The sequence below is a fragment of the Hypanus sabinus genome, chromosome 5, assembly GCF_030144855.1.
Source record: "Hypanus sabinus isolate sHypSab1 chromosome 5, sHypSab1.hap1, whole genome shotgun sequence".
In the NCBI taxonomy this organism is placed as follows: Eukaryota; Metazoa; Chordata; class Chondrichthyes; order Myliobatiformes; family Dasyatidae; genus Hypanus; species Hypanus sabinus.
The window spans coordinates 156047586-156060770 of NC_082710.1; positions in this window are offsets into that span (position 1 = coordinate 156047586).

Below are 13185 nucleotides of genomic sequence, written 5' to 3' on the forward strand. Positions count from 1 at the left end.
CTCAATTCTGGTCGCCTTACTACAGGAAGGATGTGGAAGTCAAAGAAAGGGTGCAGAGGAGATTTACAAGGATGTTGCCTGGACTAGGGAGCATGCCTTATGAGAACAGGTTGAGAGAACTTGGCCTTTTTTCCTTAGAGTGACTGAAGATGAGCGGTGAACTGATAGAGGTGTACCAGATGATGACAGGCATTGATCGTGCGGATAGTCAGATGCTTTTTCCAAGGGCTTAAATGGCTAAGATGAAAGGGCACAATTTTAAGGTACTTGGAAGTAGATACAGAGGAGACGTCAGGTGTAAGTTTTTTTTTAAAACGCAGAGAGTTGTGAGTGCATGGAACGGGCTGCCTGTAGTGGTGGTGGAGGCGGAAATGATAGGGTCTTTTAAAAGACTCCTGGATGGCTACAAATTTCCTAAGCTCCTTGAAGGCTATAGGGAAAGCCTTTGTATTTCTAAGTGAGGGACATGTTCAGCACAGCTTTGTGGGCCACAGCGCCTGGATTGTTTCAATGTTTCTATGTTCTTTCCTTGTTTTAAAATCTTACTTGACCCAAACTCAGTGCTCTGAGGAGAATGACTTATAGATTTCTATTACTCTCCTGTTGGAAATGTGCTTTCTGGAACCAGTTCTGAATAGCCCTGCTCTGTTTGTAAAGATATGCTCCTTTGATCCAGACTTCCGCAGACATCAAGTTCTTTAATCACTTCCTTTAGTCACCTTTCATATAAGGGAACATGTGTAGTAGGTGCAATGATTTGCATAATTTTCCTCATTTGGCAAAAGTTCGTTTGGCAAAAGTGCTGCTTTGATGAACCTACACACACACTGCGGTCTTGATGCCATGCATAGGCAATGGAGATATTTTTCTGGATACACTAACCAATCAGACACACCGTCTCAGGGCAGTTGATAGGAGCTGTGCTCAGTATAGAGAGATGCACAGTGAAAATTCATTAGTCGTGTCTGTAACCTTGCAAAATTTTCTATTTTTTGCTGTTATCCAAGGATTACCTCTAATCATTTTGAGTTCATTCTAGATAACTAGCTAAACCTCTAACAACAAGCCATCAACCTGAAACACTTTCAATAGATGCCACCTGAACTTTTGGCCTTTTGTAGTATTCTGACTTTTCTTTTAGATTTACAGCATTTTTCAACATTTTCAAATGTATTTTAACAGTCCACAGCAGTAGAACATTTGCACACTTAATTACAAAGTAAAAAGGTAATAATTTGAAAATAAGGTCAACACAGTGCCAATCAAACACAGACACATTTTGGGGGGTCCTGAGCAGCTGCTAAGATATGTATCTCACCTTTGTGTTTGATTCTCCCTCACATTCTTTGGAATGAAATCTTGTATGTCATTTGCAAGATCTTTGTGGTTGGAAATTTAACGGTTCATATATAGGTTTAGAGAATAATAAAATCTCTCTGGATACGCTGTTCTTTAAAAGCCAGTGGTTAAACCTCACTCATTGTCGTCAGTGAGGTCTGTTGACCTCCTGCAAACTGAATGTAACCCGATGTGTGCCTTGACTGCTTTGGCCCTGGAGGTCAGAGTACAATCACCTCAACCTGCTAGCATTATTATCATTCCAAATTGCCACTGCCAATAACCCTTGACCACATCTTAAGAGAAAGATCCTACTCAGAGAGAGAAGAATTTACCACAGGAGCACACTCAATAAGAACGCTTATATTGGAGGCATGCTCGAAGTACAAGCATTCACAGGTGACACTCAAGTCCTTTAAAAGAGTTCCGTGGCAAGCTGTTACCATTTTAAAATAATCAATTATGTCAATAATTTGCAAACTGAAGAGGTAAATCCTTCATGACAATTGATTTTTTTTTTTGTTTATGACAAGTAAATCTACAGTTTACTCATATATTTCTTTCAATGCTCTGGAATGAAACCAGCTTTCCAGCAATTCTAACAATAGTCCACTGTTCCTTTAAGCTGTGCGAGTGCCCAGAAAGTTTAATTTCTTGAAGATACAATTATTGTAATCTGCAAACTTTGGTGACAACTGGGTTTCCAACAAGACCGACAACTGATTATGTATGCTATGTGATTAACAAAGGTTTTACTCCTCAGCTTGCAAACAAGCCCAGAAACAAACTCAATACCACACAAGATTCTCAGGTAAACCAAGTAATGTATTTAGATCATTGTTTTACAAACCTGGCTGTTTGATTCCTGAACTGGATGACTGTTAGGAGAGGGAGAGGAAATGGGCAGCCAGTACAGAGTACCCATGAGGCCAGTCCCATCAATAATGTGTAGCACTTTAGATACTGTTTGGGGAGGGATTGAAGTGACATAGGATCTGAAGATGTAGAATCCTTGTGGGCAGAGTTAAGAAACCGCAAAGGTAAAGAGACCCTGATGGGAGTTATATACAGGCCTCCAAATGGTAGCCAGGATGTGGGATACAAATTAAAATGGGAGATGGAAAAGGCATGTAAAGAGGGCAATGTTACGATAGTAATAGGGGATTTCAATATGCAGATAGATTGGATAAATTGTGGTTGATGCTAGATCCCAAGAGAGGAAATTTGTAGAATACCAATGAATTGGCTTTTTAGAGTAGCTTGTGATTGAGTCCATTAGGGAAAAGACAATTCTGGACTGAGTGTTGTGTAATGAACTAAATTTGATTGGAGAGCTTAAGTTAAAGGAACCCTCATGAAACAGTGGCAGTACAGTACTATGATCAAATTCACCTTGCAGTTCAAGAGGGAGAAGATAAAGTCAGATATATCACTATTTTAGTGGGGTAAAGGGAATTGGGAGCATGACTGAGGTGATGGCCAAAGTTGATTGGAAGGGGACATAGAGCATAAGGTCATAAGGGATATGGGCAGAATTAGGCCATTCATCCCATCGAATTTGCTCTATCATTTTGTCATGACCGAACTACTTTTCCTTTCAACTCCATTCTTCTGCATTCTACCTGTAATCTTTTACACCATGAGTAATCAAAAGTCTTATCATCCACCACCTTAAATGCACACAATAATCTGGCCTCTACTGCTACCTATGGCAATGAATTCCAGAGGCTCACCACCATCTGGCTACAGAAGTTGCTGCGTATCTCTCTTCTAAATTGATATCCATCTATTCTGAGGCTGAGTCCTCTGCTCTTAGACTCCCCCATGAATAATACTTTTCATGTCCAAGCTAGGTCTTTAAGCAGTTTATAGATTTCAATGAGATTCCAAACCTACCCTCCACATTCTTCCAAATTACCGTGAGTACAGGTCAAGATCCATCTAGCACTCCTCATACAATCCATGCATATGGAACTAGAAGGGAGGATGGCAGGAAAACAATGGCTGGAGTTCCTGGGGGCAATTGAGAAGGTGCAAGAGAGATATATCCCAAAGACGAAGACATCAGAGGAAGTGTAAAAGCAAAAAGGAGGGAATAGAGTATAGTAAGAATTAGCGGGAAGCTTTTAAAAACCAACAGAGGGCAATTTATAATAAAAAGCCATAAGGAGAGAGAAGATGTATTATGAAGAAAGGCAAGCTAATAATTTAAAAAAAAGATACTGAAAGTTTTTTTTCCCAGATATGTAAAGAGTAAAGCAGAGGAAAAAGTGTATATTGAACTACTGAAAAATAACACTTGAGAGGTCATGATTGGGGACAAAGTAATGGTGGAGAACTTAATAAATGTTTTATGTCACTCTTCACTATGGCAGACACAAACAGTATACAAGAAACACACGAGTGTCATGGGGCAGAATTGAGTGCAGCTGCTATTACTAAGGAGAAGGTGATCACGAATTTGAAAAGTCTGAAGGTAGCTGGACCAGAAGGAAGTCACTCCAGGATTCTGAAGGCGGTAACTGAAGAGATTATTGAGGCATTAGGAACATTTGGTCTGTTATGATACTGGAGGACGTGAAAAATGCATATGTCACTTTTCATTTTAAAAAAGGAATGATCCAGACAAAAGGATGTTTTAGGTCAGTTAGCCTGACTACCATGGTTCGGAAGATTTTGGAGTCTGATATTAAGGATGAGGCTTCAGGGTACTTGTAGGCACATGATAAAATAAGCCATATTCAGCAGGGTTTACTTAAGGGGAACACCTTGCCTGAAATATCTGCTGGAATTCTGAGGAAACATAAATTATGAAGGGAAGCTAATTAATAAGATTAAACACGATACCAAAAGAATTTTTCAGATATAGTAAGAGTAAAAGAGAGAGAAAAGTCGATATTGGACCACTGGATAATGATGCTGGAGAGACAGTTATGGGGGACAAAGAAATGACCGCCAAACATTTCAACAAGAGTTTGCTGCAAATTTGAGAGTGTCACAGGGCAGGAGTGAGTGTAGTCGCTATTACCAAGGAGAAAGTGTTCAGCAAGTTGAAAAGTCTGAAGATAGATAAGTCACTTGGACTAGAAGGACTTCATCCCCGAGCTCTGAGAGTGGTAGTAGAGGAGATTGTGGAGACATTAGAAACAGTTGGTCTGATGTTTATAGAGGATTGGAAAATGCAAATGTCACTTCGCTCTTCAAGAAACGAGGACACAGAAGAAAGGAAGTTACAGTGCAGTTATCCTGACTACCGTGGTTAGAGAGAAAAAGATGAAAACAAATGGGAAGAGTATTGAGTAAGGAGATTTTGGATCAAAAAAAGCCTTCTGTATCTTCTTACATAAACATACACAATTCTGATAGGGCTAGCAGGATGAATGTTTCCATTATGTGGGACTTGAAACAGGTCAAATTTACAGGAGATGTGGCAAAATATATGGGACTGCGATAATGAGATTTTTCACTCTGTGGTTGGTGAGCTTTTGGAATTCTCAAGGAGGTGATGTATAGAGGTTAAATTACTGCTTATGTTTAAGAGAAAAAGATAGGTCTATGGAAAAGAAAGACATCAATGAGAGAGATTGAGAAGAAGTATTGCAACGGGGGAATCATCCATGATTTTGTTATCTGGTTTAACAAGATAAAGGGGTAAGCAGAAATGCTTCCTCAGTTTTTTTACAACTGTGTGGGTAAACAATTTTCAGAGCAGGATATTTTTACATGGCTTGAAACATGCGTGGCACTTTATATTAGCATTATATAAAAGTGAATTCCAGCTGTGTAGTAACAAAGGCTATGCCATAGGAACAGATCAATTACAACGTCACTGCAGAGATTAGAGGGTACAGTGTCAAGCGGTCTGCTTCTGATCTTCTTTTACTACTTTTCTATTTGGAGTGTATTTGGATTAGCAATAGCAGGTTCCATGGTAAGAGAAATTCATTGCATCTGTAACCTAAGCACTGAACCTTTGATTCATCTTCAAGGATTCTACCAGTCATGTCTTAGATATTTTTTAATTTTTGTATTTGCACAGTTTGGCTTCTTTTGTACATTGGTTATTTGTTAGTATTTGTATGTAGTCTTTCATTGATTCTACTGTATTTCGTTGTTCTAATATGAATGACGGCAAGAAAATGAATCTCAGGGTTTATATGGTGACATTTAGAAAACTTGATAATAATTTTCTTTGAACTTTGATAGTGATAGGCAAATGCTGCAGTAGTGTTATATTTACTGCTGGACTATAGCATCATTGTAGCAACTACTTACCTGTATTGTTTTGCCCTACTCAGTCAACACAAGGATTAAGATATGAGGGGTGATTGATAAGTTCTTGGCCGAAGGAAGAAGGAGTCAATTTTAGAAAGCCTAACACATTTATTTTTCAACATAGTCCTCTCCTACATTTAGACACTTAGTCCAGTGGTCATGGAACATACAGATCTTGGACCTCCAGAAAGTGTCCACAGCAGGGGTGATTGATACATTTGTGGCCTAAGGTAGAAAGAGATGAGTTATACAGCTCTCGTTACAGGCACATGCAGTTCAACCCTTCGAGTGATTATGCAGAAAGTTTGAGGTTAATAACTCATCAGGGATGATTGATACATTTGTGGCCTAATGTAAAAGGAGATGAGTCATTAACCAAACTTTCTGCATTATTACTTAATGAATTGAACTGCATGTGCATATAACGAGAGCTGTATCTCATTCTAACCCAGGCCACGAACTTATCAATCACCCATCTGTGGACACTTCCTGGAGGTCCAAGTACCTTATACTCCATGATCGCTGGACTAAGTTTGTAAATCTAGGACGGGTAATGTTAAAAAATAAATGTACTAGGTTTTCTAAAATTGGGATGATTGAAAACACAAAGTGGCTGCAGTAGAATGGAAGCAGCAGCACGGACTGGTGAGGCTGCAGGGTGCTGTGCTCTATGTCATATTTATATTCTTACACAAACAGCACACTTTCCTCAAATGAGGAATGCCTTTCATCAATAATTCATGCTACATTGACAGAAGATTGATTGGTTGGAAAAATGCTCTTTGAGGTCAAACAGGTTGAGGAAGAATAATACTGTAGGAAACAAACTGCAGATGACAAGAGACAAACACAAACATTTAAATGGCCTGGGGAATGCCGTGCCACCCTTCGATTCTTTAAACCACAGATATTATAAAAAGATACATAAAGACTTTCTTTACTGCAAAATGAAGCGACAGATTATTTAAAATCTGAGAGAAGTAAGATATTTTCAAGGAAATGTCTTTCTCCAGCTTGGTGCCAGTTAGACAGTTGCAAGAATATGTGACATCATATACCTTCCAAAATCCATGCAGTATTTGGTGGTAAATAGTTATATTAACCAGTATGTATTTAGAAATTATATCTTTGAATGATCTTTTTAAAGGTTAATGTTTTAATAATTTTGGACAGGTTTTCTAAAATCTTTTATATCTTTCAATTCATCTGTTATATTTTATTAATTCTAAAACAATAATGCATGTAAACAAGCAACAGGGGTCATCTTTTTTCCACATAAAAAATTGGCATTCAAGATTTGCAGAAATATATGGATTTGATACCTAGAGAGTGACATTTTGGTATCATAAGTGTTATGAAGGGACGAAGCACATGTTTAGAAATTAACATTCTGTTAAATTATGTTGAGTAATAAGCAGTTTGAGGAAATTTTCACTTTTCACTGCATTTATGGAAACTAAAACATAAGCAGAGTATTTCCCTTTGAGTTATTAACAACACATCAATAATGCTATTATCAGCATAACGTTCATCAATGAGACAAAATAGATCTCTCTATATACAAAAGTATGTTCCTGTTCATCTAGTATTCGTTCAAAATTTGTTGTACACATGTTCTAATCAGGGCCATCAGAAACAAAGTTTTGGTTGGAATGTTTCTCTTTCATTTTGACAAATTGCAAGATGAATAATAAAATGATTCAACTGATTTTTTCATAACCAGATCTGATTGATTTATCATCATATAAACCTAGGTGCATTGTAATTCCTTACACAAGTGAAATTGTAATTAATTTTGCAGGAAAGAATATTTCTCTTTTCAATACAGTGGACACAAGGAATGGTTTATTAAGGGAACCATCTGATTATTGTTAGAGATTATGTCCACTTTGCTCAGTCAAATATCAGATATTTAATTCTTTGGTGTTCACAATGCCCTATATGTTACAGATGTTCTTGCTTTCAGCAGGCAAGAGATTTTATCTTTATTTCTAGCTTCCGCCTGGAGTTCATATGAACTATGCAGATTTCAACTGATGTTGGCCCACAAAATAACTGAGAAAGTAGCAGGTGAGAAAATACAAAATATACAGCGTATGGGGGACTTCAAACATTTTCATGTAGACTAAGGTACTAAGAATGTAAAGGGCAAGGGTGGAAAGTAAACAGTGAAATTTGTAAAAGGTAACTTTTGCATTAAATGTGTTTGCAGTGTCTAGTTCTGGTTAGTGACACAGCAGCACATTTTCCTGAGCTGTTTTGTCTTGGCTTTTGTTTTTCAGATATACAATATTGTGCTCTTTGATGAAAAGTGATCTGACCCATTTAGATGAATAAAATATTTGGTTAGTAATGCTAATGGGAGACCACGGTAGTGTAGTGGTTAGTGTGAGGCTAATACACCTTGGGGCATCAGAGTTCAGAATTCAATTCTGACGATTTCTATAAGAAGTATGTACATCCTTCCTGTGAGTGTGTGAGTTTTTCCTGGGTGATCCGGATTCCTTCCACATAAATCCTATAATATTATATACTATAGAATACTTCCTATAATTAGGCCACATACCAGAAGTATACCAGATTGTAGGTTAATTGATCATTGTATGTTGTTTGCAAGGTGGTGAACTTTTTGGGCTGTTATTAAAAAAATAATAAAATTGAACATTGGATTGACTTTCAAAAGGGAGTAGAGGTTTCAGGTACTAGGTTATCTGTGAAGACAAGAAAGGTATCCACACAGATCTTTCTGGGTGATTGGCACATTTAGAGATTGAAATAATTTAGACAGCAATATCTCATCTCCTTCTACCTTAGGCCACGAACCTGTCAATCACCCTTGTTGAGTTATTAACTGATGAGTTATTAACTTCAAACTCTTTGCATAATCACTTAAAGAGTTGAACTGCATGTGCCTGCAACAAGAGCTGTATAACTCCTTCTACCTTTGGCCACAAACTTATCAATTACCCACCGTATAGGAGATAAGAGGCAAAATTAGAAAGGATGCATTAAAAGAATGTATTTGAAATTGTACTGGTCGGAAGAAATATTCCCCATTCAGAATGAGACACATATTTGAAATCAGTAAGGGAAGAAATTATAACTAACACACACAAAATGCTGGTGGAATGCAACAGGCCAGGCAGCATCTATAGGAAGAATGTTTCAGACAAAGAGACAAAGAGTCTCGACCTGAAACGTCAACAGTGCTTCTTCCTATAGATGCTGCCTGGCCTGCTGCATTCCACAAGCATCTTGTGTGTGTTGCATGAATTTCCAGCATCTACAGATTTCCTCGTGTTTGTGTGTTTAAGAAATTATAACTGTTATGGAGTTTCGATCCTTTGTTGATAGTTTGGCTGACTTGCTAATGATAAATTATTCATGCCTTTCAGGGCTCTTCGGATGAAACCTCAGTGGACTGGAAGTTTTTAAATAGTATAAGCTCTCCTAAAAATGTAAGCATGATAAATTTATCATTAACAGGTGAGTCAGGAATGATCAGTGGTGAATAAATAGCTAAAGTCAATATAATGAGTCAAAAATTAACTGTAATATATTGGCTGGTAGCTAAAATACAGTGCAGATTCATTAATAGTAACCCGTTTTTATTACCTCGGTTGACATCTTTGTTGAAATGAGTACTACTTGGGCTATGCAGCTGTTGCTTATGAAGAAATTCAAAAGAAGTTATCATAAATGACTCAAGAAAAACAGGGTCTTGAACAATGATCTTTCAGACTGCAGGGGACATTGCAATAAAGATGTACATTGATTTTCAGACCCTAATTCAAGTTTGGAAGTTTGGAAGCAAATGCAGAAATACGGATAGTATTAGAATGGAGATCAGGAGGAAACTCTTAAACCAAAGGAGAATCTGGAATTTGTTATCAGAGGTGGCTGTGAAGGCCAAATCACTGGGTATATATAAGGCAGAGGTTGATAGATTATAGGTAAATCAGGGTATGAAGGGATACCGAGAGAAGACAGGAGATTGGGACTGAGAGGGAAAATGGATCAGCCAGGGTTAAATGGTAGAGTAAATCGGATTGGCCAAATGGCCTAATTCAGCTCCTATATCTTATGGTCTTATTGTATCTGCACTGGCAAAATGGGCAGATAATGACTGATCATATTCAATGTCAGGAAGTATAATGTGATACTTTTTGTGGGGAAAATTAGATGAAAAAAATATAGAGTAAATAGAATCTATTTAAGGAGGGTTTAGGAGCAGCCAGATCTGGAGGTTAATAGAAACCAACAAAGAAATTCAACATTTTTTCCAAGATGGCGGCGCGACACAGCTTGCAGCGGCCACTCCGGCGCTGATTATTTGTTATTTGTGAACTGGGGTGCGTGTGCAATCATAATCGATTGAAAATGGGCGTAAGAGCACGGAGGAACATCAGGAAAACTCCAGGAAGACCTTCTTCATTGCTGCTGATGGTGTGAGGTCCGGGACTCTGCTGGGAAGAACAGGCCCCCAGTCCTTGGGGTCGCGTTGCCGATGCCGGTTGGCAGAGCCGTCTTAATACGCTCGGCAGAGGATGGTGCTCGGAGAAGCTGTGCCGGAGGGGATGGTCGTTGGCTAGGAGGTTCGACGGAGTCCACTGCGGTCAGGTCACTTTTGGTGTGTGCAGCGTCTGTGAGGCTGAGTCGGGCGGCGCTGTGGAAGTCCACAGCGGGGGTATTCCCTTCTTCCGCCAGCTTGGGATTGCGAGTCTATCGGGACCCTGGGGACTTGTGGAAACTGTGTGGTGATTTCTTTTGAACTTATAGTCCTTTAACATATTTGGACTATTTTTACTGTGCCCATGGTGTTTTTTTTTAATTAAAATCAATTATGCTATTGTTTGCACTGTTGTAACTATGTGGTTTTGTGCAGGTCTTGTAGCATTAGTTTTTGGTCTTGCTTTGCCTGGTTGATTTGGAGCTCCTTTCCCAGGAATGTGCTAATGGTAGCGCGATCTTAATACGCAGCAGCCTCTCCGGTTTCTGGATTGGGGATTGCCAAACGTTATGTGGATTTTCTGGTGTAGTCTGTTTTGTCATATGCTTTTGTGATATCATACTGGAGGAACATTGTCTCATTTTTTAACTGCATTGCATTTGTGGTTTCTAAATGACAATAAACTGAATCGGAATCTGAAAACAAATGAGAAACAACATTTCATTCTTGGCTTTACCTTTTAGAAGAAATGAATACAGTAGAAACCATATTATGGCAGTTCAATTGCCAGCGGGACAGTTGTGTTCACTTCTGGCTCCCACACTTCTGGACTATGACAATCCAATATCAGAAGAAATTTCCTGAGAATGAAGGGAATCAATAACACTAACAGTTTGAGAAATTGCTGTGAGTCATGTTAGAGCAGCAAAGTTATGTTAAGATTTGCCAGAAGTGTTCCAAAATTGAATAATTTTGATAAATTAAATGTTATCTCTCCTGCAGCAGGGAAGTAGTTGTCATTAATTGAGTAAAGGAAGCATGATTGTAGAAAGTAACTTTCAACTTGGAATATATTTTGTTTTATTTATATATTTTTTCAGTGCTGCTCGTCCTGGAAAGACAATCCATTAATGCCCCTGAAAGAATAGTTACCTCATGAACCAGCCAATCATTCTGGTTAAGTTTTTTTTAAATACAGTTTTGTTGGGTAGGGAGTTCTAAGGTTTAGAAACAATCTTAAAATTGGGTAAGTAATACACAATATTAAACTCAAGGAACATTAAATTTCTGCATTTGAATAACTCTTCCTTCAGATGAAATATCAATATTGAATTTGCAATCCGGTGCTTGCTCACTTTGTTGGAAAATGGTAATTGTTATGGTGCAGTAGTGCCAGACAGTCATGGTCATTGACTTCAGCTTCTAGCTCTGCAATTAGTACCAACTCGACTTTAAAAATGATCCAAAAAGCAATAGCAGCAGAAGGATCTTTAGTGCTGGAATGATTGAATCCATCGAACATACTTGGTGAAGCCTCAGCATTGCATCATTGCTTTCATATTCTTGCATTACTTTAATGTCATTTTCTGTCCATGTGGGAAGCTAATGTTGAGTAATGACACTTAACGTAACTTAATACTTTTTTATTCATCAATTCCAGACTAGCAACTCAACTTGTGAATCAAAGTAAGTACTCTGGCTAGTACAGATGAAAGGCTTTCTACCGTCTCCAAGATAACAAACCATGAATGCAATGGAATAATACTATTTTACCTGCATTCCTCCAAATCAAGGAACTATCAAAAAATTAACACTATCCTGGTCAAAGTAGATATTTGATTGACACCCCAGACCGTCACCTCAAAGCTTCCCCAAGAACGTAATAAGGATAATTCCGAGAATTATAGTCTTACATTAGTGTTGGGTAAACTTCTGGACAGGATACATAGAGGTGGGAGTCATGAGTATCTGGAGAATTATTTGGGATATTCAGTATAGCTTTGTGAGGGTAAGGTCATCCTGCAGGAGCATAATTGTGTGCTTTGAGGAGGTGACAAATCAACTTTGTGACAGAAGCTTGGAGGATGCAGAATATATAGATTTTGGTACAGGCATTTGACATGTTTCCCCTTGGTAGGAACATCCAGAAAGTCATGAGGCATGGAAACATTGCTGTGTGGATTTGGAATTGGCTTGCTCATAAAAGGCAGAAAGTGGTAGTAGACGGAGCATATTCTGCATGGAGGTCAGTGACTAGCATTGTATCAAAGGGATCTGACCTGAGAACCTCGGCCTTTGTGAAATTTATCAACCATGTGAAAGGGTGATTTAGTTAGTTGGTAGTTGACACTAATGTTGGAGGTGTTGTGGATTTTGTAGAGGGTTGTCATTGGTTACAAAGGGATACAGACAAGACACAGACCAAGGTGATGAAGTGCAGATGGAGACCCATTTGGAAATGTGTGATACAATACACTTGGGAATATTGAACTTGAAGGTGGAGTACAAAATTAAAAGCAGGATTCTTAGCAGTGTGGAGGAACATTCGGATCTTAGGGTCTAAGTTAAAGTTGCCACACATGTTGACAGGTTATTTAAGAAGATGTATTGTATGTTAGCCTTTATTTGTCCTGGGACTGAATTCAAGATCCATGAGATAATGATTTAGCTCTGTAAAACTCTGCATGGACCAGACATGGAGGATTGTGTTCAGTTCTGGTGCCTTTTTGGAAGGATGCAGAAACTTTGGAGAGGGGGCAGAGAAGATTTCCCTGAATTCTGCCCGATTGATGAGGACAGGATAAGGGAACTTGGCCTTTATACTTTGGAGTGAAGGAGAGGTGACTTTAGAGGTGTATGAGACTATGAGAGGCATAAGAGTTTGAGAGCCAACACCCAGGACTGCAATGGCTTATGCTAGAGGATATGCATCTAAAATCACTGAAGGAACATTCTGGAGAGATGACAGAGTAGTTATTCTTTATTTTTTAAATACAGAGAGCAGACAGTGCTTACGATGCATTTCTAGAACTGGTGCTAGAGGCTGACATGATAGGTACATTTAAGGGACTCTTAGATATGCATGCAGCTGTAAGGAAAAATGGAGGGAAATTGGGATGTGT